Source organism: Oncorhynchus mykiss, chromosome 6, assembly GCF_013265735.2.
Source record: "Oncorhynchus mykiss isolate Arlee chromosome 6, USDA_OmykA_1.1, whole genome shotgun sequence".
Lineage (NCBI taxonomy): Eukaryota > Metazoa > Chordata > Actinopteri > Salmoniformes > Salmonidae > Oncorhynchus > Oncorhynchus mykiss.
Window position 1 is genome coordinate 16136982 of NC_048570.1, and position 24041 is coordinate 16161022.

The 24041-nt window shown below is 42.9% G+C and overlaps 1 long non-coding RNA gene across 3 annotated transcripts in view; it reads right to left on the bottom strand.

The window, feature by feature from the left end:
• LOC110525316 overlaps nucleotides 1–24041 on the bottom strand; it is an 84130-nt gene that overhangs the window by 51587 nt on the left and 8502 nt on the right. For all 3 annotated transcript variants that reach the window (XR_002473736.2, XR_002473738.2, XR_002473737.2), the window contains exon 2: nucleotides 12074–12167. This is a non-coding gene — a long non-coding RNA (uncharacterized LOC110525316). The remainder of the gene's footprint in view (nucleotides 1–12073; nucleotides 12168–24041) is intronic.

Genomic DNA, 24041 nt, shown 5'->3' on the forward strand with positions numbered 1-24041 from the left:
TTAAAAACGTCAGGTTTGTGACAACATTCAAAAGATCTGTTATTCATTCATTGCTATGATCATTGATCAAGTATACTGGCAGCTACCAGGTTGTAAGCTAGCTAGCGAATGAGATAACATGACTAAACAAAGTGTAAACCAATGAGTGGTTTTAGGGGCGGCAGGGTAGCCTAGTGGTTAGAGCGTTGGACTAGTAACCGGAAGGTTGCGAGTTCAAACCCCCGAGCTGACAAGGTACAAATCTGTCGTTCTGCCCCTGAACAGGCAGTTAACCCACTGTTCCCAGGCCGTCATTGAAAATAAGAATTTGTTCTTAACTGACTTGCCTGGTTAAATAAAGGTAAAATAAAAAAAAAATAAATAAATAGAACGACCCACGACATGGTTTATGAATAATATGCTGTCCTGGTGGTCTGCTGTAGGAAAGTAAAAATGCTGTGCCAGTACTATGGGTCAGATCTTTTGGCTTCGTTGCTGTTTTTCTCTAGTGCACTAGGAAATAACGGTACAGCAAAGCCTTATCATTACAACAATTATTATCTGGTAGATTTTTCCCTTAGTCACACAGTGCTCCCAAAACAAAATCCTGGTCGCACAGAACAATATTCTGTTGCATATGCAACCAAATTGGTCGCACTTTAGAGGCCTGGGCATAAGATGTGTTTCAGGTTTCCGGTTAATATTAAGGTTAGGGGTTTAAAATCAGATGTTATGACTTTGTGGCTGTGCTAGCCAGTGACTACCCTGCAGAGCTGCCTCCAGTACATGAGTCATCCCAATAAATGCCAACATTGTCAGGCCTGTTTCTCATCTCCTAAAGGCACATCCTTTTTTCAGAAGTGTCAGAATACAGTTGGAATTCAGGCAGAATGGTCGTCTCGCTGTTTCCCTTTTCCTCTGCATAGTTCTAAAGAGCAAGTGGTGCTTTAGTAAAGAGATTATGCTTGGGCTATCTATTAGGATTTAGTTTGTATGGTTGTGTCATAGATATGTAAATAATTAGTATAAAAGTCCTAATTACTATAAAAATAAAAATGTTATCTGTTTAATCTGCCACATCTTTTATTTACAGTATATTTGACTAAATGTGTTTGTCATGCACATATACAAGCTCATACAACAGTCACGCATGCTCACATGCACACAGGCACACACACACACACACACACACACACACACACACACACACACACACACACACACACACACACACACACACACACACACACACACACACACACACACACACACACCAAAACCATTGGTTTGTAGAGGAAGATGACAAATATTTCAGAGAATGCAGACTGAATGGGGAAAAATTAATATGCAACACTATGTTCTTCTTCACATTGAAGAATCAAATCTAATCTTTTGTGGCCATTGGGCATTGAGGGTGGGAGAGTGGCGAAGCGGGAGCATTGGGTTAGGCTGTGAAAGAGATGGTGATTGCCTCTGCTAACAAGAGCATAATGTATTCTATTGTGTTCATCATTCGTCCATGTTTATTAAGGCAGGAACAGGCATGATATTTCTTGTTCCCTCCCATCTCCCTGCCTCTCTCTCTCCCCCTCTCCCTCCCCCCCCCCCCCCCTCTCTCTCTCGCTCTCTCTCTCTCTCTCTCTCAGTGGATGGGGGATGTTGATGTGGAGGTGGTATGACAGGCAAGGCATCCTAAAGCCAGGATAAGAATGGGAGAATGAGAGGAAGAAAGAAGAAAATGAGGATGGGAAGATGAGTGAGAGAAAACAGATAAATATATCAAGGAAGTAAGGTAAGCAGATGAGAAGAAAGCAGGAGAAATAGGTCAGAGGACAACCAGGTGAAGGGATGAGAGGATGGAGGGATAAGAGAATGAGAGGAAGATATGATGAAAGAGAGAGAAAGATAAAGCGAGAGACAGGAAGGGAGAGGATGATGCCAGGGTGGAGTTCAATGGAATCAGGGGGAGTGCCCTCTCCCCCTCCCTCCTCCCTCCCCCCCCCCCCCCCCCCGTCCCCCATTCCTGTCAGGTTCCCACTCGCGCTACCCTCTTCGCCCCTCTCGTGCCGTCCCTAGTTCTCTCCCTAATGAGAGCTGGCGGGACAATAGTGCCATTGTTGGCAGTGTTTGGGAAGCCCGTGCTGAGAACAATCGCTTTTTACCCAAGCAGTGGCACAGCCCAAACCCTTTCCTTCATTACCGCTGGTGCACTGATTAAGTCTGCTCCCTCCTCAAGCCGCTTCAATGGGCCGTTGAGCCAGTCACTAGGATCCTACTCTGCCTCCTCTCCTCTCCTCTCCTCTCCTCTCCTCTCCTCTCCTCTCCTCTCCTCTCCTCTCCTCTCCTCTCCTCTCCTCTCCTCTCCTCTCCTCTCCTCTCCTCTCCTCTCCTCTCCTCTCCTCTTCTCTCCTCTCCTCCTCCACCACCTCCTGTCCTCTCTCTCCATTCCCTCATTCCCGCCTTTCTCCTGCTATCGTCACTCTTGTCATCCATTTCGGTTTGTTTCTCATTCACTAGTTCTCATCCTTGTCCCTATGTCAACAGCATTCCCTCTCTGATTTGCACCTTTCATTAACAGAGACACAAAGGTCCACATGTAACCACACTGTCAAGATTATAGAGGAAGAAGGCAATAGATAGAGAGATAGAGGAAGAGAAAGGAGAGGGAGTGAGAGGAGAGGAAGAGAGAGAGAGAGAGAGAGAGAGAGAGAGAGAGAGAGAGAGAGCGAGAGCGAGAGCGAGAGCGAGAGCGAGAGAGAGAGTAACAGCGAGGACAATAGAAATACATTTTAAAAACACAACTATGAGAAAATATGACAAACATATGGCTAAATGAGAGCTATACAAAAAATCCTCTCCTTCAGAATGACCTTGATAATCCGGGACAAAGCTAATTTATTTAAGATTGTATGTTACATTGTGGGCAAACAGAGGCTATGCCACCAAATGCAAAAGAGCTTTCCATACATAATACAATTGTCATGAAGGGAGTGCTATCCAGCCTACGCTTGTGAGGAGACAGTGAATCAGTAGATTCCAAGCTTTTCGCTCTGCCATGTCTTGAGATCAGGGTGACTCCTACAGACCATGATACTGCACATGCGCCATGCAAAGCAGCATCATGAATATACATAATTATGTGGGACTGGTGTAATTTCTCAGAGTTATGGGATGTGACAGGCAAGGAGCATACATCAGGTAAAGCACAACTGACAAATGAATAATCCCTTTCTCCACATTACAGCGTTTTACATGTCTGTCGCAATACGTATACACGCATTCATACACTCATTCAGACACTGGAAATCACTCTGACAACACACATGCGCACACACACTCACACAGACACACAGGCAGGCACAGTTTTGCTATGTACTGTAGTCCTATAAATGTTCCTCATCAATCTACACACAATACCCCATAATGACAAAGCAAAAACAGGATTTTTAGAAATGTCCAGCTCACGGAGGTTCCAAACTTCTTCCATTGAAGAATGATGGAGACCACTGTGTTCTTGGGGACCTTCATTGCTGCAGACATTTTTTGGTACCCTTCCCCAGATCTGTGCCTCGACACAATATTGTCTCGGAGCTCTACGGACAATTCCTTCGACTTCATGGCTTGGTTTTTGCTCTGACATGCACTGTCAACTGTGGGACCTTATGTAGACAGGTGTGTGCCTTTCCAAATCATGTCCAATCAATCAAGTTGTAGAAACATCTCAAGGATGATCAATGGAAACAGGATGCACCATAGCAAAGGGTCTGAATACTTATGTAAATAAGGTATTTCTGCAAAAATGTCTAAAAAGCTGTTTTCGCTTTGTCATTATGGGGTATTGTGATGTCATTATGGGGTATTGTGATGTCATTATGGGGTATTGTGATGTCATTATGGGGTATTGTGCATAGACTGCTGAGGATTTGTATTTATTTAATCCATTTTAGAATAAGACTGTAAATAAACAAAATGTGGAAAACAGTCAAGGGGTCTGAAAACTCTCCGAAGGCACTGCAGACCGATCATGTCCAATAAATACAAACAGTGTGTTTGTCAAAAAAAGAATAGTATGTGTTTCTTTTCACATAAAAGATGCACCCCGTAAATGTAAGAAACGCATACATTAGGCATGAGGCTTGTCAGATGCACCCAATTACTCAATGCAAATAGGGGGACTGGGGGGAAAAAAAATCTACAAACCTCAATGAAATATAAGAAGAGTCCACAGTGGCAGAGAGAGACAAAGACTGCCATCACCAAGCAACACATTAGCTAGTGGTCCTACATGAGCGACAATAGTGATAGGGATATGTTTCACATCCGTTTACTGATAGGACACTGCTGATTAGAAAGAACAGCTCATGGACACACACTCATCAAATCAAATCAAATTGTATTTGTCACATGCACCGAATACAACAGGTTACAGTGAAATTCTTACTAACAAGCCCTTAACCAACAATGTAGTTTTAAGAAAAATAAGTGTTATAAGTACAAAAATAGATAAGTAAAAACTATAAATAACAAATTATTAAAGAGCAGCAGTAAAATAACAGTAGTGAGGCTATATACAGATACAGGGGGTACCGGTACAGAGTCAATGTGGGGGGGGGCACCGGTTAGTCGAGGTAATTTAGATAATATGCACATGTAGGTAGTGAATATGCATAGATAATAAACAGAGAGTAGCAGCAGAGTAAAAGAGGGGATGAAACACATACAGAGATGCACACAGACAGACACACAGAGGTCTTTGTGGTTGTGTATAAAGATGAGGGGCTATTATAATGATAGAGCAGTGTGTTCCCATTAGTTAAAGGTGCAACATGCAGAAATCACTCCACCATTTCCTGGTTGCTAAAATTCTAATGGTTCGCCTAATTTCAGTGTATGTGACAAAACAAGCAGTCAAAGTGTAGAGAATCATTGTACCATCTAAACCGCTACGAAATATATTTTCAATAACCAAAACTATTGTATTTTTAGCTGTTTGAAGCTGGTGTACCAAACCGAAAGTAAAAGACATAAAAACTAAACTGAAGAACAGGAAGCATAAAAATAGCGCACATACAGTAGAACATATCTGCCGCTTCTTAGACTAAAACTCACATTTCTATGTGAATTTGGTCGGGTCTCTCAAAATAAGTTACATATTGCAGCTTTAACGGTCAGTGCTTGTGATAAGGATCAGCGCCCTGTAGCTGGACTATAAAAAGAGAGGATTCTGATTGGTCGTTTCATAAGGGACTGCTCCCCTCTAATGAAGATGGGCTATGCTCCACATGATACTACCAGCACAGGAGAGGGTTGTCACATCATTGGCTGTAGATCTAGAATTCCAATAATCAATTGAAATTATTATTGAGACAAAATATGTCATGTTTAGCAATTTACTGTAAGTTCAAACGAACAGGTGCATTCAGACAGATATACAGACATACACACTCACTGAACTCAAAAAATATAACCATGTATGCTTTGTATGTACACACACACAAACACACACACAAACACAGACACACACACACACACTGCCACTAGCACATCAGAGAGCGCCAATTTACAGATCCTAGCGTACTGTACTCGCCCCCGCCTCCTCACCTCTCTTTTCGCCTCTTTTCCTATACTCACTTTACCTCCTTCCCCCACTCACATCCTCTGTGCTGCCACACACACATCCAAGGGGAGGACACACTGCTCATACCACCCAGGAAATTAACTTGACATTTGATGCAGACGAAAAAAATACATATATAACCCCCCCCCCCCCCCCCCCCCCCCCTCCCCTCCTAAGCCCAGCAACACATTCATGGGGATTTCAGCGGTCTACAGATGGCACCGGGGTGTCTGCAGAAAATGAGCTCCATCGTTTCCAGTCCTCCTCTATCTTTCTCCATCTGTGTTTTTTGTCACTTCATCAGTGTTCATATCCAATCCATTACCTTATGTTTGTATGATGGGAGGTTGAGAGAGATAACAGACATTAGCAGAGGACTTGATGATGTCTATGCTTGCTTGCATAATTGCGCCCCACCCTTCGGCACACACAAATATTTAAATGAGATTGAAAGCAGGGTTATTCATAGAAATGCAACATTCAGCTTCTACTGTTGTGGATGTCATATAGCTTCCAGTGCATTGGTTTAGTAAAAAAACACACTCACACACACACACACCCCCCCCCCCCCCCCCCCCCCACACACACACACACACACACACACACACACACACACACACACACACAAACACGCACACACACACACACACAGACAAGATCTTGCATAATGATTAATTGGATTAATGCTTTAGCCAAAGCTACTCAGTCATTTGGGAATGGTGCCCAACAAACAAACACACAGACACACACACACACAAACACACACACACACACACACACAGGCGACGACCCAGACAGTGTCTGTCTCGGTCCCCTCTCCATTAGACATGCAAGAATGTTAACGTCATTATGCATTATTGTAAGTGTCTGTCTGTGCCCTCCCCCTTCTCTCACTCACTCACCATATTGTGTCTGAGGGGTAGTCCAAATGCGTGTGTGTGTGTGTGTGTGTGTGTGTGTGTGTGTGTGTGTGTGTGTGTGTGTGTGTGTGTGTGTGTGTGTGTGTGTGTGTGTGTGTGTGTGTGTGTGTGTGTGTGTGTGTGTGTGCGTGTGTGCGTGCGTGCCTGCGTGCGTGCCTGCGTGTGTTTGAGTGTTCTTTTATATGTTCCTGCACACAAATCACTGATCATAGCTGAAATACGGGCAGCTCCGAGCACTATTTAAACCTACTCACACATAGCCTTTTACACACAGTTATACAGACTAGATGTTAAAGTGGATAGTCTCTAAAGCTGTGTTGGAAAATGATATCTAACATCATTAAAACACAACAATCTACTGTTCAAAATTAGAGCACTCAAAATGATCCTAAATGTGTGAATTAAATTGAAATAATGTTGACAGTTGGTGTGCCATCCTTGGTCAGATTTCAACAGAATGGTAGATCTTCAACCTGCTGGTAAGCTATCTCTCATTTGAAGACCCAGAGCAGTCGAAAGGCACCACAAATTGTATTTTAAACAGTTACTGTAAAAATGGTTTTAAAAAAATGTACACATAAAACCTGCATGAGCAAGGTTTCAGACAATGTGAACATGTTGCCCTCTGTACAGTTTCCTCATTATAAAGATATATAATGCGTCAAAAAATCCCAATGTGCATGGTGTACACTGACATGAATATCCAGGAATACACTGTGAATATGTGATTTTCGAAAGGGTCTGAGGGGAAGGAAAGGGAGGGAGCAGTTGTCAATTCTTAATCCCCCTCCCTTAGGCTTAATGAACGCACTCAGGAAAATGACACAATTTTGATAAAGTTGAAGTGAGCGAATGGGGGTAGAGGGGACACTTTCATTAGCCGTGGCGTTAGTAGGATCTGTTTTGCATTTCTCTGATGCTCTATACACACAGCCCTGGCCTGCCCCTCCCTGCCCTGCCCTGCCCTGCCCTCCCTCCCTCCCTCCCTCCCTCCCTCCCTCCCTCCCTCCCTCCCTCCCTCCCTCCCTCCCTCCCTCCCTCCCTCCCTCCCTCCCTCCCCTCCCTGCCCTGCCCTGCCCTCCCTCCCTCCCTCCCTCCCTCCCTCCCTCCCTCCCTCCCTCCCTCCCTCCCTCCCTCCCTCCCTTCCTGCCCTTCCTGCCCTCCCTCCCTCCCTCCCTGCGTGCCCTGCCCTGCCCTGCCCTGCCCTGCCCTGCCCTCCCTGCCCTCCCTCCCTGCCCTGCCCTCCCTCCCTCCCTAATCTGCTCTCTTCCATCACAACACAAGAGACACATTTTCGTTTCTATTCACTGCATTCAGCAGATCAAAACATGAATTGAGAATAAAATATGTAATTCTCAAAGAACATTTATTAAAAATGTTGCTTTAAAAGATTAATAAAGGGAGGTGATTAAGGAGGAAAGGAGGGAGAAGATGCCAGGTGCCTCTTGTTTGGACTTTGCATTGTCTTAGGCAAGTCTATCCAGGCCCAAAGGAGGGATATTCAAAAACACTTCTGTAAACAACAAAGACTAAAAAGACTGGTTTGGAATAAGACAGAGCTAAATTAAGCAATATATTGGGCCATCAACACCTTTTTTCAAAAAGCTATATCTTAAATAGTTTGGGGCAGCAGAGGCTTGCCTACCACCCATCTTGGCTTCTGCAAACTCCCCTCCCTTCTGCCACCTTTCCTCTCTTCGCTGACAGCGATTTGCATTCATTTGCATGATTTTATGATGTGCATATCCTTTGTTCTCACAGTAAAAAGATGATGTAGGAGAAACCCTACCTACGCAGCGCTACTACAACCTACACTGACGGCCACTTGGATATTAAATGGAAAAAAATACAACTGCTTTTATTCCTTTTAACTATAAATGGATAACTAGTGATTTTGTCACCCCACCCCAATGCCCTACCCCTGGTAATTCCGTGTATCAAAATTAGAAAAAAAGATGGATATGTTTCGGTTTTGTGGAATTTTTGTAACAGCCGTGGACAGGATAGAATGTGCTATCACAAAGCGGCAGGAGCCTCAGCTGATATATATAGCATGGGGGAAGGATCGCATGCAGGCATGAAATATGGAATTACATGACGAATAGGAAATATTAAAATGATAGATGGAAAATAAATCATAAATAGCAGCTTTCATATAAATACATTTTTATAAATGACCTACTTTTTCCTTTGGTTAACGCTTTAACCTTGACGCTAGCTATTGTGTGTTTATTACACATTTATTACATGATAATAACGGCTTTATCCTTATTGGTCAGATGGACAGGTGTAGATTTTAGCTTATGGACATCCAAAAGATGTGTTGTACGCTGGCACCTATTATCCTCAGTTGGCGATTCATCATGTGTGCCCAAGCACACACGCATAAACACATTCAAACACGCACACACACACGCGCACACACACACACACACACACACACACACACACACACACACACACACACACACACACACACACACACACACACACAAACACTGTACCATGCTTTAATCATGCAAATGCATGCAGGGGACATTATGTCCTGTGGCCTAACGTTGATGACATGGAGGCTGCATGCAGGTATACAGATGTAGGATCTTAATTTGATCACCCTGTTGCAGGAGAACTTTCAGACTTGATTTTCCCTTATGAAAAATGTATCAACCCCTACAAATATGGACTTTAAATTATAATCCACGTAAAAATTCAAATTTCCTGTTGCTGCAAGTTTATTTTCCTGCTGCAGCAAACTGGCTCAAATGAAGATCCTATGTCTGTATTCTGGAAGGTCTACTCTTGGAAAACACAGGCTGTGCCTTATGAACGGCAACACCTAACAATCGCTCTCTGTCATACTGGATTTCATTAGTGCTAAATTAGTACAAGTAATGCTGTGCCATGTACAAACGTAATAGGATATAAACACACAGGATATTGTGCATTGTCATGGTTGCTATTCTATAAATCGAATACGTATACACAGTATATATATGTAACCACTGCCCGTAGAGCATACAGCACATTGAAACACAAGGCAATCATTGTAATTTGGATATTGTCAGGGAGTATTACTGAAGGATAGAAATGAGAGGCTGCAGTAGCCCTGTTTCCAGGGGGATTGTTTCAGGAGTGTCACTGCACATCTTCATCTGAGAGATGTAAATAGTCATCCCTTCTTGTTTGGGCTTTGACCCCATGGTCCCTACCATGCTCTCACACAGGCAATGGCTGATGGGAGGTTCGACATCGCTCTGACTCCTAAAAAGCATAGCGGGCCAGTTACCTTGCATTGCAGTCTATGTAAATAATGCAGCGGTGGATATAGTGGTCTAAGGACACTGACACACTGCTTTTAAGATGGTGACATGAATGCTATGGTACTGTTGTAGACACATCCTGATTAAAGGCAGCGGTAGTATTTTGGAGAGGACCGTGGATAAAGTCCACATTCACATTTGCTAAGCATTTGAACCATAGTGAACCCAAAGCAATGGCCCAATACTGAAGGATTCTGATTTACAGTATATAGAAAAAAATATTCCACAAGTGTTATTTGGCTGAACCCATAGGAGAACCCCTTTTGTTTCCAGGTAGAACTCTTCTGGGTTCCATGTAGAATCCTCTGTGAAAGGGTCCTACCTGGAACCAAAAAGGGTTTTACCTGGAACCAAAATGGGTTCCTTAAAGGGTTCAGTGTTCTCCTATAGGGAGAGTGTACCTTCCTCCTGACTTTCATGTCAACAGCACAATGCGTTCCTGAAAACCTGTATAGTCAAATTGACTGACATAATGGACTGCAGTTTGTTAGTTTGGTTTTGACCAAACACCAACCAGAGGGACAATAGCGTATCACCTTGTCAACCGACAACACTGAAAACAGCGTAAATGGCATCCTTCTAAAGAGAGGTACTGTATAGTTACATTGGATACACATAATATTACCATGCCAGGGTGCTTGCTATTGATACCAACAAAAATGAAATCACATGCTTGGTCTGAAAAATGTCTATTTTTGGTATTTGATCACAAATCTTTGGCTTTGACTGTATCATTGGCGAAAATCGAAACTAGTGATTTGATAACAACGCTCTCTATGATGGCAATAGGTCTGGGAGTTTAAATGGTGAGTAGTGACTCTGCCGCTGACTCTCCTGCCCGGCGACTCGGCCTGCCCTCCCTAATTGGCCCTTCAGAGCACTCCACCGATAGAGGGAGAGTAGAGGGAGTAATTACAGTGAGTACACTACCACATGCTGAGGCCCATGGGTGCTGACATCACCCTCTCTCTTGAACCCTTTAATTCTACATCACACAATAAGTCTTTTTCTTGAATACCAAGACCTACAAACAGCCTTTTGGAGTAACCAGAATATTCTGAATGGTACTAGAGGTAACCTCTTGGTATTGTCTGGTACTGTTTGGAGAGTGTGAGTGAGATCTGTATTTTTAGCCATTGAAATATTTTTTTATGACAGGGTTGTATTTCTACAGATTTAGCACGTGGTGCATAGCACGCACATTAAATAGCCCAAGAAAGTAACATATTGTCAATCTGTCCAGCTGTGTTTGAGATGGTTTTAGGAAGGCTGAGGTCAAAGGTCAAATCAAGGATTTTTTTTATTTTTTCTGCCAGTTTTGAGTAAATAGGCCATTCAAAAATCACGAATAATACCTTCCGGAACACATCACTAGAGCAAGCTAATTTCATAGATCGACCAATATGGCAGTACAACTAAAATGCTACATCCACACATCATCTACACATCATGTGGGGAGTAATATGGGAATGTTCCAAATGACCTCGCTGAGAACGCTGCCTGCTTGTACATCATTTGCAATGACTAAAGCCATTTGCATTAGATTTTTATGGGGTACACCATTTAGACTGTGAGTTTGTGCTGATGATAAACAGTGAATGCAAGCCTCTGCCCCCATGTGACTCTGGTCTTGGTACGGACCAGAGGGCAGATGAATGGGTCATGGGATTTGATATTTCTCATGGCCACATTGCCTGAGCTTCCCTCAAAGCAGTGTTTTTCTGTTTTCTGTGTTCCCTGGACTGCTACTAACATCCAAGGGTTTACTCTAATATTCTCCACATAGCCAAACTTTTACGCACGCACATGCAAACACATTTACACAAAACCAATATGTATGTTGTTTTGGTGATTACTGAACAATTTATTTATACATTTATAATTAGTAGGTTTTGTTATCTGTTTTAACAAACCTTTTTCATTATCTTTGTACATTGATTTTTCTGTGTTGTGGTTTTCATATAAGCCCGTGGGCTTCCAACCACACCTGCACAACTGTTTTCTTTGTATTGTTATCTATCAATTGTTTTCTTTGTATTGTTATCTATCAATTGTTTTCTTTGGTGCAAAATAAAATAAAAAATAAAAATACTCAACACAGAGGCTAACTTTGCTGCGGGTTTGCAGAGACACACACGCTCACATGAAGATGAACAGAGTGCACGGACACACACACACAGCATGGTTAGTTTGGCATTTGCTTCTTTGTATTTTTGAGGGCCCGTTGGCTTTCTAACCTGAGCTCATGTTGGTTCAGCAGTAGGCAAAGTCCCAGACAGACATGTCCATTTGGCCTCTCTCCTGAGCAGGGGAATCAGGGCCATATTTCTCCTGCAACACGAGGGAACACACACACAGAGGCAGGGTTGTAAATGTAAAGATTTTCCATGCAGCCACTAACCTTTACATGTCAGATATCGTTTCTAGACAAAATCACAATGAACATGTTCCCTCAATGCAGAGGAGAGGGGTGATCACATGACGCTTGTCAACAGAGGTAGCATTTACTATCGATAAGTTTGCTCTGCAGTATTCAAATTGGCAATAACTTCATGAAAATGTCGGCTTAACCTTTACATACGGCCACGAATAGCAGCTGAAACACCTTGATGTCACGTGACCGCTTCGCACCACTTAGAAACGGCTTTCAGATCCTTTAGTGAAACATGGTGGTACCGTCAGTTGACTGAAGCTATTTTCCAGAGTTACATCTTTCAATGCTTTTTCTATGTGTCATTATATTAACCCACAGTGGCCTACTCAGATAGATGCAACATTGTTCTTTTGAATGGCGGTTAAAAATGAATAGCAGCAGCAGGGGTATGTACTACAACTATTTATCCTGCTTCCAGTCACTTTATCCTAATCCCCCACCTGCATGTTCATATCTACCTCAAATTACTCCAGTATCCCTCCACATTCAAATGTGGTACTGAACACTGTCCCTGTATACTACTTCCTCTTTTATTTTGTATTTTTTTATGATATCTTTTATTATTTAAGTTATACTATTTTGATATTGATTACTGCAATATGGGGTAGGACTTGCAAGTGAAGCATTTCACTCTACTTGTGCATGTGACAATACAATTTGAACTGTACTGTATTACATGAATGGTAGCCCAGACTGGTCTTGTCAAGAGACGTTTTGTTGCATACCGATGCTCCATGAGCTGCCCTGTTGTTGACCCCTGTCCCCCAGAACCCTGACCCAAGTCTTTGGACAGAAGAAGTCTGGAGTGGGTGAGTGGGGTCTAGACCCTGTTCTGGGGAGCACAAGGCCCTCTGAGGTCAAGGGTGAATTCTCCAACCCACCAAGGAGAATCTCATTTATATCTACTTTTCAGAGGGAACAGCATCACTAGTGATGTCCTTCACAGCACAGAGAATGGATAAGTCCACAAACAATGGAAACTCACGACAGAACAATATATGAAGTCCTCAATCCATATCTCTGCAATAGCTCTCCATAGAGAAGGTCACCATTGACACCTGGATCCGGTCAACCAAATGTGTTGACATTCATACTACAATTGAGTGAAGCCAGAGTTCTTGCAAAGTTCATTTGAGTAGCTAGCAATGATAAACAAGAGACATGATTGATGAGGCATTGCATTGCGGCATTAAACACATTCTATGATCATTTAGAAGAAATGTGTTTACATCGATGGCTGAAGATGTCTGTATGGCAACACTGGAATGGGTATTTTCATCCTACTGTCTAAACACAATGTCTTGTGTCCACAGCCTTACAATGGGTGTTATCTTTATCTCAAGTATCTTTCCAGGGTCTCAGAGAGTTATGTTGTGTGTCCATGTGATGGTCTGGCCTTCCTGACAGACGTCAACAGGAGACTGACAGCTGCCAGTTCTTATAAAGCCTCCATGTCAAACCAGGATGAACACACACACACACACACACACACACATAGATACACACACAGACTCACCCACACACACACACACACACACACACACACACACACACACACACACACACACACACACACACACACACACACACACACACACACACACACAAACACACGGAGATACACACACAGACTCACCCACACACACACACACACACACACACACACACACACATGTAGATACACACACAGACTCACACACACACACCCACACACACACAACACACGTACATACACACACAGACACACACACACAAACACACACACACCCACACACACCTACATACACATACAGACACACACACACCCACACACACACACACATGTATCTACACACACACACACACACACACACACACACACACACACACACACACACACACACACACACACACACACACACACACACACACACGCACACACATATACAGGAACATGGGTTAGCTACAACAGTAATCTAAAATAAGGCGAATCAATCTCTCTTTCAGAACAAATTAACAACATTAACAATATGTTATTATCAAGTATTCATATTTATTGATAGGGAATCAAGAACAATTGAACAGATATCACTGGCATAAATCCAAAAATATGACAATGTAAAACATTACGTAAGACCACAGAAGTGTGAAGGACAATTATAGCACTTGGAGCATTGATTTATTCATGAAAAGAATATTACGTGGAATTCATACAAAACTCATTTAAATCTGTGCACTGAACCTGCTGAACAAAGCATGTGATCCCTGAAGACAAATCTAAGGACTGAATAAGTGATTTCACTTCATGATTCATTTAAACACACACATGTATTGGACACACTCACACATACCCTCTCTCTCTTACTATCTTTCTTTTTGTTTTACTACCTTCATTTCTAAGTGTGCTAGTGTGTTCCTGTGGTTCTGTGGTTAACCGAGTCTGTGTGTTCATAGCCCTACGGCAGGGTAACTGCTTGGCACCCCCCACCCCACCCCGTTCCCTTTATGGCTTGTGTGGCTTGTCTCTTTGCATCTCTCTCCTGTACACCCCATCCCCCTCCTCTCGCTATGCGGCTACTGGCCTACATGCAGGGAATTACTGTGCCACAGAAGCTCAGATGCTAAGACAACCATTATGGAGACAGAGCACTGTGGCACAGGTCGACACAAATGCTTGAATACAAAAACCCATACAAAAACAAACACAGACATAGTCACATTCACACTGTTTGTATACAGTGCCCATTAATGTTACGCAAAATTTCAATTTACAATCCTGATATTATGAATGTTATCAGAGTCTGACTTGCGTTTTCTGTCTCATTTCCTTGAGGTAATAATCCATTAGCAGAGGCTCAACCACGCAGCCGTTTAATTATGCTGCCTTCTCTAAGAGCCTGCTGGGGCGTACCACGCATCACCAGGAAGAGGGGTGACAGAAGGAAACTGTCTGCTACCATACAGCTGCCTGTTTCATATGACTACAGTATGTTCATAATGTGGACTACATCACAAGGGTGTACTGTAGTGGGAACACGCTATTACAGGCAGACATGTGCACAATATAAAACACACACACACACACACAAACAAACACACAGACACACACACACATACACACACACACACACACACACACACACACAAACACACAGACACACACACACACACACACATACACACACACACACACAAACAAACAAACAGACATGTGGAACAGAGGAGGCTGGCGGGTGGAGTAATAGGAGGACTGGCTCATTGTAATGGCTGGAATGGAACGGTATCAAACACAGAAAATATATGGAAACCACATGTTTGACTCTGTATTTCTCCCATTCCATCCATTACATTAAGCCCGTCTCCTATAGCTCCTGCCATCCACCTCCTCTGATGTAGAATCGGTTTGCACTCAGTTTGCAAATTACGGCCTGCACTCTGTTCAGAGGTGCTAAGTAGTCTCAGCCGACAAACGCTACAGGTGTATCCGAGCCCTTAGAGGACATTCTTTATATTCACAGGACAGAATTGTATGATTTCCTACCAATCTATTTCCCTATAGCCCTTTAGCACGTACCAAGCCATTGCAGATATTGCTGAAAGGCCCTATATAATGTACGTGGTGGCCTTGGTCCACATTGTTGAAACCATAATGGAAGATGTGTCTACCTACTAGAAAGCAAACTTCATCGGTTGCTTTCTCTGTACAGTAAATGTGGTTGTGTTTATTGTTGTGTGTGTGTGTGTGTGTATGTGTGTGTGTGTGTGTGTGTGTGTGTGTGTGTGTGTGTGTGTGTGTGTGTGTGTGTGTGTGCGTGCGTGCCTGTGTGCGTGTGTGCATGTGTGTGTTGGAGAAGGGTGATGCTGCGTACTAGAATGCATTAAAAATAATTTCCTGCACCCTCTCCTCGGTTGTGCCTCGGGATTTTAAAAAATGCAAACGCTATGTACATGTCTAGCTGAGCAGTGTGTGTGTGTGCCACTAAGTGTGAGGACGCTTACTTCTTAGTGAGCACTTTGTAATAATTAAGTGAAGAATAAGACAAGTAAGCCTGAAGGAGAGAGAGAGAGAGAGAGTGAGAGAGAGAGAGAGAGAGAGAGAGAGGGAGAGAGAGAGAGAGAGCTTCTTTAACTGAACCTGGACCAGTGTCAATTCTACTTGAGAGAGACGGGCAGCAGTGAAGCTACCTATGCATTGCTAAATTTGCAAATACTTGTTAACTGCCTTCCTTTCTCCTGCTGCTGGGTAATTGAACATTCACTGAGATTGACATACAGTGCTCTGACTCTTTGTTGTCATTTTTTACATTTCTAACAATTAGAAGCATGATTTGAAACTAGCTATGGATAGTATTGTTTTTTTCTTTGTAGCCTCTTCATTGCAGTATGGAATTTGAAACTGTAGCTAGGTTATTTTTGACAAATAGTAAAATGATATTTCATTTATTTGATGTGTAGTGTTTTAGGCTAATGATAACAGAAATGGAGTATGGCATATGAACATGTTTTACAACTATTGCAATGGCGTCCTGTCTTCATTTTTATACCGTTGGACTTAGTTAATGAATCCATCTTCGAGTTTTACTTTTGGCCTGCAAGCGAACTCGACACAGTTCACACCTTGTTTTGCCAACACTTGAATCATTTAAAAGAATCCCAAAGAGAGCATACCAATTTTCACATGCAATGTGACACAGAGATATCCGCTTTGTCTGTAGCCAAGAATTAGCTTAAAAGTGGAAAACTCAAATGCAGTTAGTTAATTTTTGTTTGCCTGTGTGACAGATGCAGTCCACACAGTGTGAGACACCAATATTGGAAAGCATGACAAGGGAAAATCACATAGGTGACAGTAATCGAAGGAATTCGTGTATGCAAATTAGGTGCTTGGCATGCATGGCTGGCGATGCCACTAATTGAATAATTGGCCTCAGAGCACCAGGTGCACTGACCACGCTTCATGTCCATGTACGCCTATGCCTGTGTGTGTGTATTTGCCAGCGGACATTTTAGGTCTACCCTCCTCACACGCTCACCACTGCCAAACGCCTTAAGATGGTGGCACCTTGAGGGAGAGACACTCCTTCAGTGAGCCAACCAGGCCCCTCCTCCATCTCCTCCTCCTCCCTCTATCATGGCTCTTCACGACAAGACTGGGCAAGCACCCCTCCCCCTAACCCCTGTCCCCCTTATAAATATGTAATTTCCCCCTCTCTAATAACAATATTAGGGGCTGGCTCTGGTGCCTTGGTGTATATGCATGAGTCCTCTCTCATCAAATTTGCATAAAAGGTCCAGATGCTAATGTTACCGTGGCGACTACTTGCAGTGCTTACTATTCTATATTCAGCGTAGCCATATCCCTAGACAAGCCAGGATTCGACATCATTTAATTGCGGAACAGTACACATCGCCTGAACAGTCAGCTCCTTAAAAAGAGAAAGACTGGCCTGTTTTAATTGTAGCCGTGCTGCCTCTGTTTCTGCTTATTTCAAGTCACCTACACCCCCCTCCGTAATAACGGAAGGTAAAGTAGTCGGCATCATTCATTATGGAAAAGATGGATTCTAGAGTTATTTCAGCCATACGAATTGGTTGCTGGGTTCTAAAACCATAGGCCTTGCTCAAATTATTTATAAACATTTTCACATGAAAGAGCCCTTTAACTACTAAATTAGATACTGTAAAATTACTGCATGTGTAGAGTATTTGTGAGTAATTATATACCGCTGCCTTAATAGACCAGAGCAAAATGACATATATGACAACATTTAAGGAAAAGTACAGTGTCCACACACGGTACGTCAGAACAGTAAAGCCACATGGCGTCTCTGTTGGTTATTTGTAATTAATTGAGAATGAATAATGCAGTAACATGAAATACATTATTAACACACATTCATCTTACGAGAGGATTCAAAGCATATTTCAAATGCAATTATACTAATTTATTTATAGCAGGGGCATTTGCATAATAAAAAGCCATCGGAGCACAGACATATTGAAAAGGACAGAGAGGCAGGCAGATGGTTTAGACGTATACTGTAAAGCCGCCATTCATACGTATGCAGCCAGAGTAGCTATTGTACGCGCCAATGCTCACAGCATCAGTCGTATTAATCGTGTTGCCGCAATCATTTCTGCTGTGTGTTGTTAGCATCATTACCATTAGCAATTATCATGACGTAAGTCTAATGTCCTGTAGCTAGCTAGCATTAGCATATTTGGTGAATTATGTTGATCACTATATGGAATGGGTAGGGAGGTATGTTTGAAAAATAAATGTTATTGAATATAAATAATTAAAACGCAAGTTAGCAATTGTTTACTATTTTGGCCTTCAATGTATTTGTGATGTTTTATTATTATGTATTTTATACATTTACATATCATCTAAGTCCATTATCTGAGTTTAAGTAGAACACTGTGTGCTTATGAGACAAAGTAAAATGTATTCTGCATCCGTTTTTGTACGTTTGATTTATGATGTTTTAGAGACTGTACATGTTGCTTTGATCCTCATCTATTTTAGCATCCTTTAATTCAGAGTTACACGTTTTGCTCCAACAATAATATCATTATCAGATGTTCCATTTAAGCTTCCCGTTAACAAACAAACCCATGTTATAAAAATACATGTGTACATTCTTAGATAAAAAGGTGCTATCTAGAACATAAAAGTGTATTCGGCTGTCCCCATAGGAGAACACATTAAAAAAAAAGGTTCCAGGTAGAATCCGTTTTGTGTTCCATGTAAAACCCTTTCCACAGAGGATTCTACATGGAACTCAAAAGAGTTCTACCTGGAACCAAGGGTTATCCTATAGGAACAGCCAAAGGACCCTTTAAGAACCCTTTTTTCTAAAAATGTTAGTCGTGTGGGGTAGGAATAACTGTCATTAATGTCCTAATAAGCTGACTGTTATCCAGTCATGTTTTGAAGGTAATTGCATGGACAGTGAGACATGGAGGTAGGTAGCTCTAATGTAGTGGTATGACTAACACCATGTCCATAACCACCTCTATGCAGGCTGCTGGAGGGAGGGACACCGTGGCAGAGCACAGCATGCCTGCTGCTCCTCACAACCACGCTCAAGTGACCATGCGTGATGTCATTAAAAAGGGCCCAACCATGACATTCCACAATGGATTATTGGCCCATGTTATGGCTGGTTGATCGTTTAGGAGGAGGCAGGAGGCGGACCACAGTGGAACCAGTGGTAAGAAGAGACAATGGTACTGTGTGTGTGGCTTTGCTGCGTGCGTGTGTATGCACTGAAATGCACTGCATTGACACATGTTTGATGCCGATTGAAACAGCATCTACAGCGGCAGGCTGTCGTCACTGTGTGAGAGCAGCAGCCATGTCTACTGTGTGTGGTCACCCTGTGCACTGCTAAGAATATCCATCACACCACTGTTAAAGGAGGAAAAAGTCACCTGAGAGGAAAGACATTGCAACACTTCAATGTGTGTGATGAATCTAAATGAACCCCAGGAGACAATGGGAGTGGCATTCTAGTCAGTTACATACGCACACACACACTCTCTGAAATCAGGAACCTGTCCTGCTCCAGCGGCGCTGATGCCGACGTGCGCACCGTGAGCTCACCTCCCGTTGCCACGGCGACACCAACCAGAGGGAAAAGCCTGGTGTGTGTGACAGAGGCCTGAGAGGGAGGAAGGAGGAGGGACTGAGGAATTCACATAGCACTTGGCTTGTTTCAGCACAAGTACCTTATTCAGTTACCAGGCCTTATCACGGAAATGCTAAACCGACCCTTTCAATTATCAAGGCAATGTCTTTAGCCCGGCCGCCTGTTTATAATGGCTGGCCTGGGATTTCAAATGAGATGTGTCAGAAATAGTTGGCCGACAAGGTGGACAGTAGACATTTATACACAATTGGGTATTATCATGCATTATGTACAATTAACACGTATATACACAAACATATAGGGAATCATGCAGTCATGCACACACTCACAAATATGACCACCAAATGAAACACACACTCATTTTTTTTTACATAAACAAAAAAACAGCTGCTTTGGTGCCTGCATTCTATTAGTGATTAAGAGCTAACCCAGTCTGGAGGTCGTCTGCTCATCAATGGTGGTGCTCCACAGCCATGAATGCCCTGAATTCATTAGTCATCGCGCACAGATGGTGTCTGGCTGCCTGTCTCAAGTTCAAGTTCATGTCCAGGAGACAGAGAGAGACATGCTGAAGCCAGACAGACCAGATGCTACTGAGACAGAGCGAGAGACATGCTGAAGCCAGACAGACCAGACGCTACTGAGATAGAGCGAGAGACATGCTGAAGCCAGACAGACCAGACGCTACTGAGACAGAGACATGTTGAAGCCAGACAGACCAGATGCTACTGAGACAGAGAGAGAGACATGTTGAAGCCAGACAGACCAGACGCTACTGAGACAGAGAGAGAGTCATGTTGAAGCCAGACAGACCAGATGCTACTGAGACAGAGAGAGAGACATGTTGAAGCCAGACAGACCAGATGCTACTGAGACAGAGAGAGAGACATGCTGAAGCCAGACAGACCAGATGCTACTGAGACAGAGAGAGAGACATGCTGAAGCCAGACAGACCAGATGCTACTGAGACAGAGAGAGACATGCTGAAGCCAGACAGACCAGATGCTACTGAGACAGAGAGAGAGACATGCTGAAGCCAGACAGAACAGACGCTACTGAGACAGAGAGAGAGTCATGTTGAAGCCAGACAGACCAGATGCTACTGAGACAGAGAGAGAGACATGCAGAAGCCAGACAGACCAGATGCTACTGAGACAGAGAGAGAGACATGCTGAAGCCAGACAGACCAGATGCTACAGAGACAGAGACATGCTGAAGCCAGACAGACCAGACGCTACTGAGACAGAGAGAGAGACATGCTGAAGCCAGACAGACCAGATGTTACTGAGACAGAGAGAGAGACATGCAGAAGCCAGACAGACCAGATGCAACTAAGACGAAGAGAGAAAGACATGCTGAAGCCAGACAGACCAGATGCTACTGAGACAGAGAGAGAGACATGCTGAAGCCAGACAGAACAGACGCTACTGTGACAGAGAGAGAGACATGCTGAAGCCAGACAGAACAGACGCTTCTGAGACAGAGAGAGAGACATGCTGAACACAGACAGACCAAACGCAACTGAGACACAGCCATTGTTCCTCATCTACAGTTTATGATGCAGAAGGCCATAGCCGTGGGAATTAGGGGTGCTGAGGGTGCTGCAGCAACCCCTGATAAATCTAAATGTTAAAATCCACAAAATTAGTGAACTAGGCCTTTACTACTCCTGTATTATTAAATACTCTTCAGCTGTCCCTATGCAATAAAACATCAGTGTTATGACAATACTTAAGCTATAATAACAGTAGCAACAGCTTGGTGACCATTTTATATCCTTAAGTCTGACATAGAAATGACCTGTACAGACCTCATCATAAAGTCACTACCCAGATTTCACTTGTATTGATTGTAAAGGCATGAGCCCTCTACACAGAAAGACTGCACATAAAAAATTGGCACAAATGTGTCAAATATGCTGATTGCTTGCCCAATGAATATGAAAAACCTGCCATGGTTGCCATGGTTATGTTATTCTGCCAATCATGTGACAACAATGGCTGCAGAGCACTGTACGTGTGAGTGGGAAGGGAGGGGACAGAAGAGCCAGCGTTACTGAGCAGAGAGAGGCAACGTCGTCCCCACCCATCTCTACACGCATAATCAAATAAGACGCCTATATTTCTCTGTGAGAATGGACCTTTTGAAAGGGATGGCAAGGCCTCTCGTCCTCTCCTTTCCACCAGCCTGCCTGTATGGCAGTTTCATAAATAACCACAATCATTCTCACATCCACTCCAAGCACTTCCTACTGTAAAATACACTACTCAGCCAACGAAGATGAGCTAGAGAAAAAAATATGTAAGACTGTCTTCTGTCGGGTATAGGCCTACATGAATTGTAGCTAAATATACAACTTGATAGAGTATGTATAATATTACCACAGACTCGTGCATGATTTTCCAGTGTTCACAAGGAGACTAAATACCATTAACGTGATATACACTCCTGCTCAGGAAACAGTGTACGCCCCATGGAAACTGCTGCCTGCCTGTTTCTATGCTACAGCATGCACAGCAGCAACATTGAGAGTGACTATGAGGCGGATTTGCAGCAGTTTCAGACATATGATATTGTTCTCTTCTGGCAAAACTGGGCTACATCTAGCATTGCATTGGGATGGCTTACATACTGAAGAGAATGACTGGGGTTAACATCCGCTGTATGATACAGTGCTACATTATGGTGGAACATAGTGTGTGACAGCCTACAAAGAACATGAAAGTAGGATACTGCAAACCAGTAAGACACAAACAGGCTATCAAGACACAAACAAACTAGTAAGACACAAATAGGCTAGCAAGACACAATCAGGCTAGTTAGACACAAACAGGCTAGCAAGACACAAACAAACTAGTAAGACACAAATAGGCTAGCAAGACACAAACAGGCTAGTAAGACACAAACAGGCTAGCAAGACACAAACAAACTAGTAAGACACAAACAGGCTAGCAAGACACAAACAAACTAGTAAGACACAAACAGGCTAGCAAGACACAAACAAACTAGTAAGACACAAACAGGCTAGTAAGACACAAACAGGCTAGCAAGACACAAACAGGCTAGCAAGACACAAACAGGCTAGTAAGACACAAACAGGCTAGTAAGACACAAACAGGCTAATAAGACACAAACAGGCTAATAAGACACAAACAGGCTAGTAATTCTGCCCCAAAATGCATTTGCTGAGGAATAATTTGTTGAAATGGTAGACATGATTTACTGTAAATAGCATCAAATAGAATTGTGGTGAAGTCACACCATTAAACGTCTCCAGACTTCCAATGATGAAGAAATGTTTTTATTCAGTCAGTGCAGTGCAGTGGCCTTTTATACTGTGGAGAATCAACTGATTTATATATGCTGGGTTACTTACAGACCTCAAGTTTTTATTTACACTGCGCTGACATTTAGTATGGCCCCAGACTAGAAAACAATGCAGCCATTCATAAGTCTAGACAACGGTTTCTAACAACTTATCCTGGGACAATGAAACGTGGTTATTCGCTGATTTTCCAAATGGTGTTCTCAAATCTTCTTTCAGGCAAACGTACAATGAATGACCTGGCATTGTACAAGGGTCGCAACAAGACACACTAGTTTTGTCTTACGGTGTGAGAAACTCGGCAAGAGACCCCTTTCAGCCACTGTGAGCCTATTTAACATTGAACTTGAATAAACCTCTACGTTGCCTACCACTGCATACGCAGGCAGTTTAAACCTATACATCTTCCACATAGGCCTATGACCGTTCAGCTAAAAACAACGTAGACCAGCCTTTGGGCACAAACATACACTTTCATATTTTAGGCTACAGCTAATCAATCAAGCGCTATAGGCTATACAATCAAATCCAATTGTATTTGTCACATGCTTCACAAACAACAGGTGTAGACTACCAGTGAAATGCTTACAACAGGCTATATCATAGGACATTACAAAATATATTTTAAAAAGTGAACCTTAATTAACGTCCATCTGAAAAGACCTAATACGTTACTAAGACTATCCTAACTATACAATAGACCTATTCGCAAAATAGCAATTCATCATTTAATTAAAGGCACGTGTGTAGCCTACATGAGACTCATCACGCCACAGCCGAAAAACACTAGAATTAACAATAACCTCATCTAC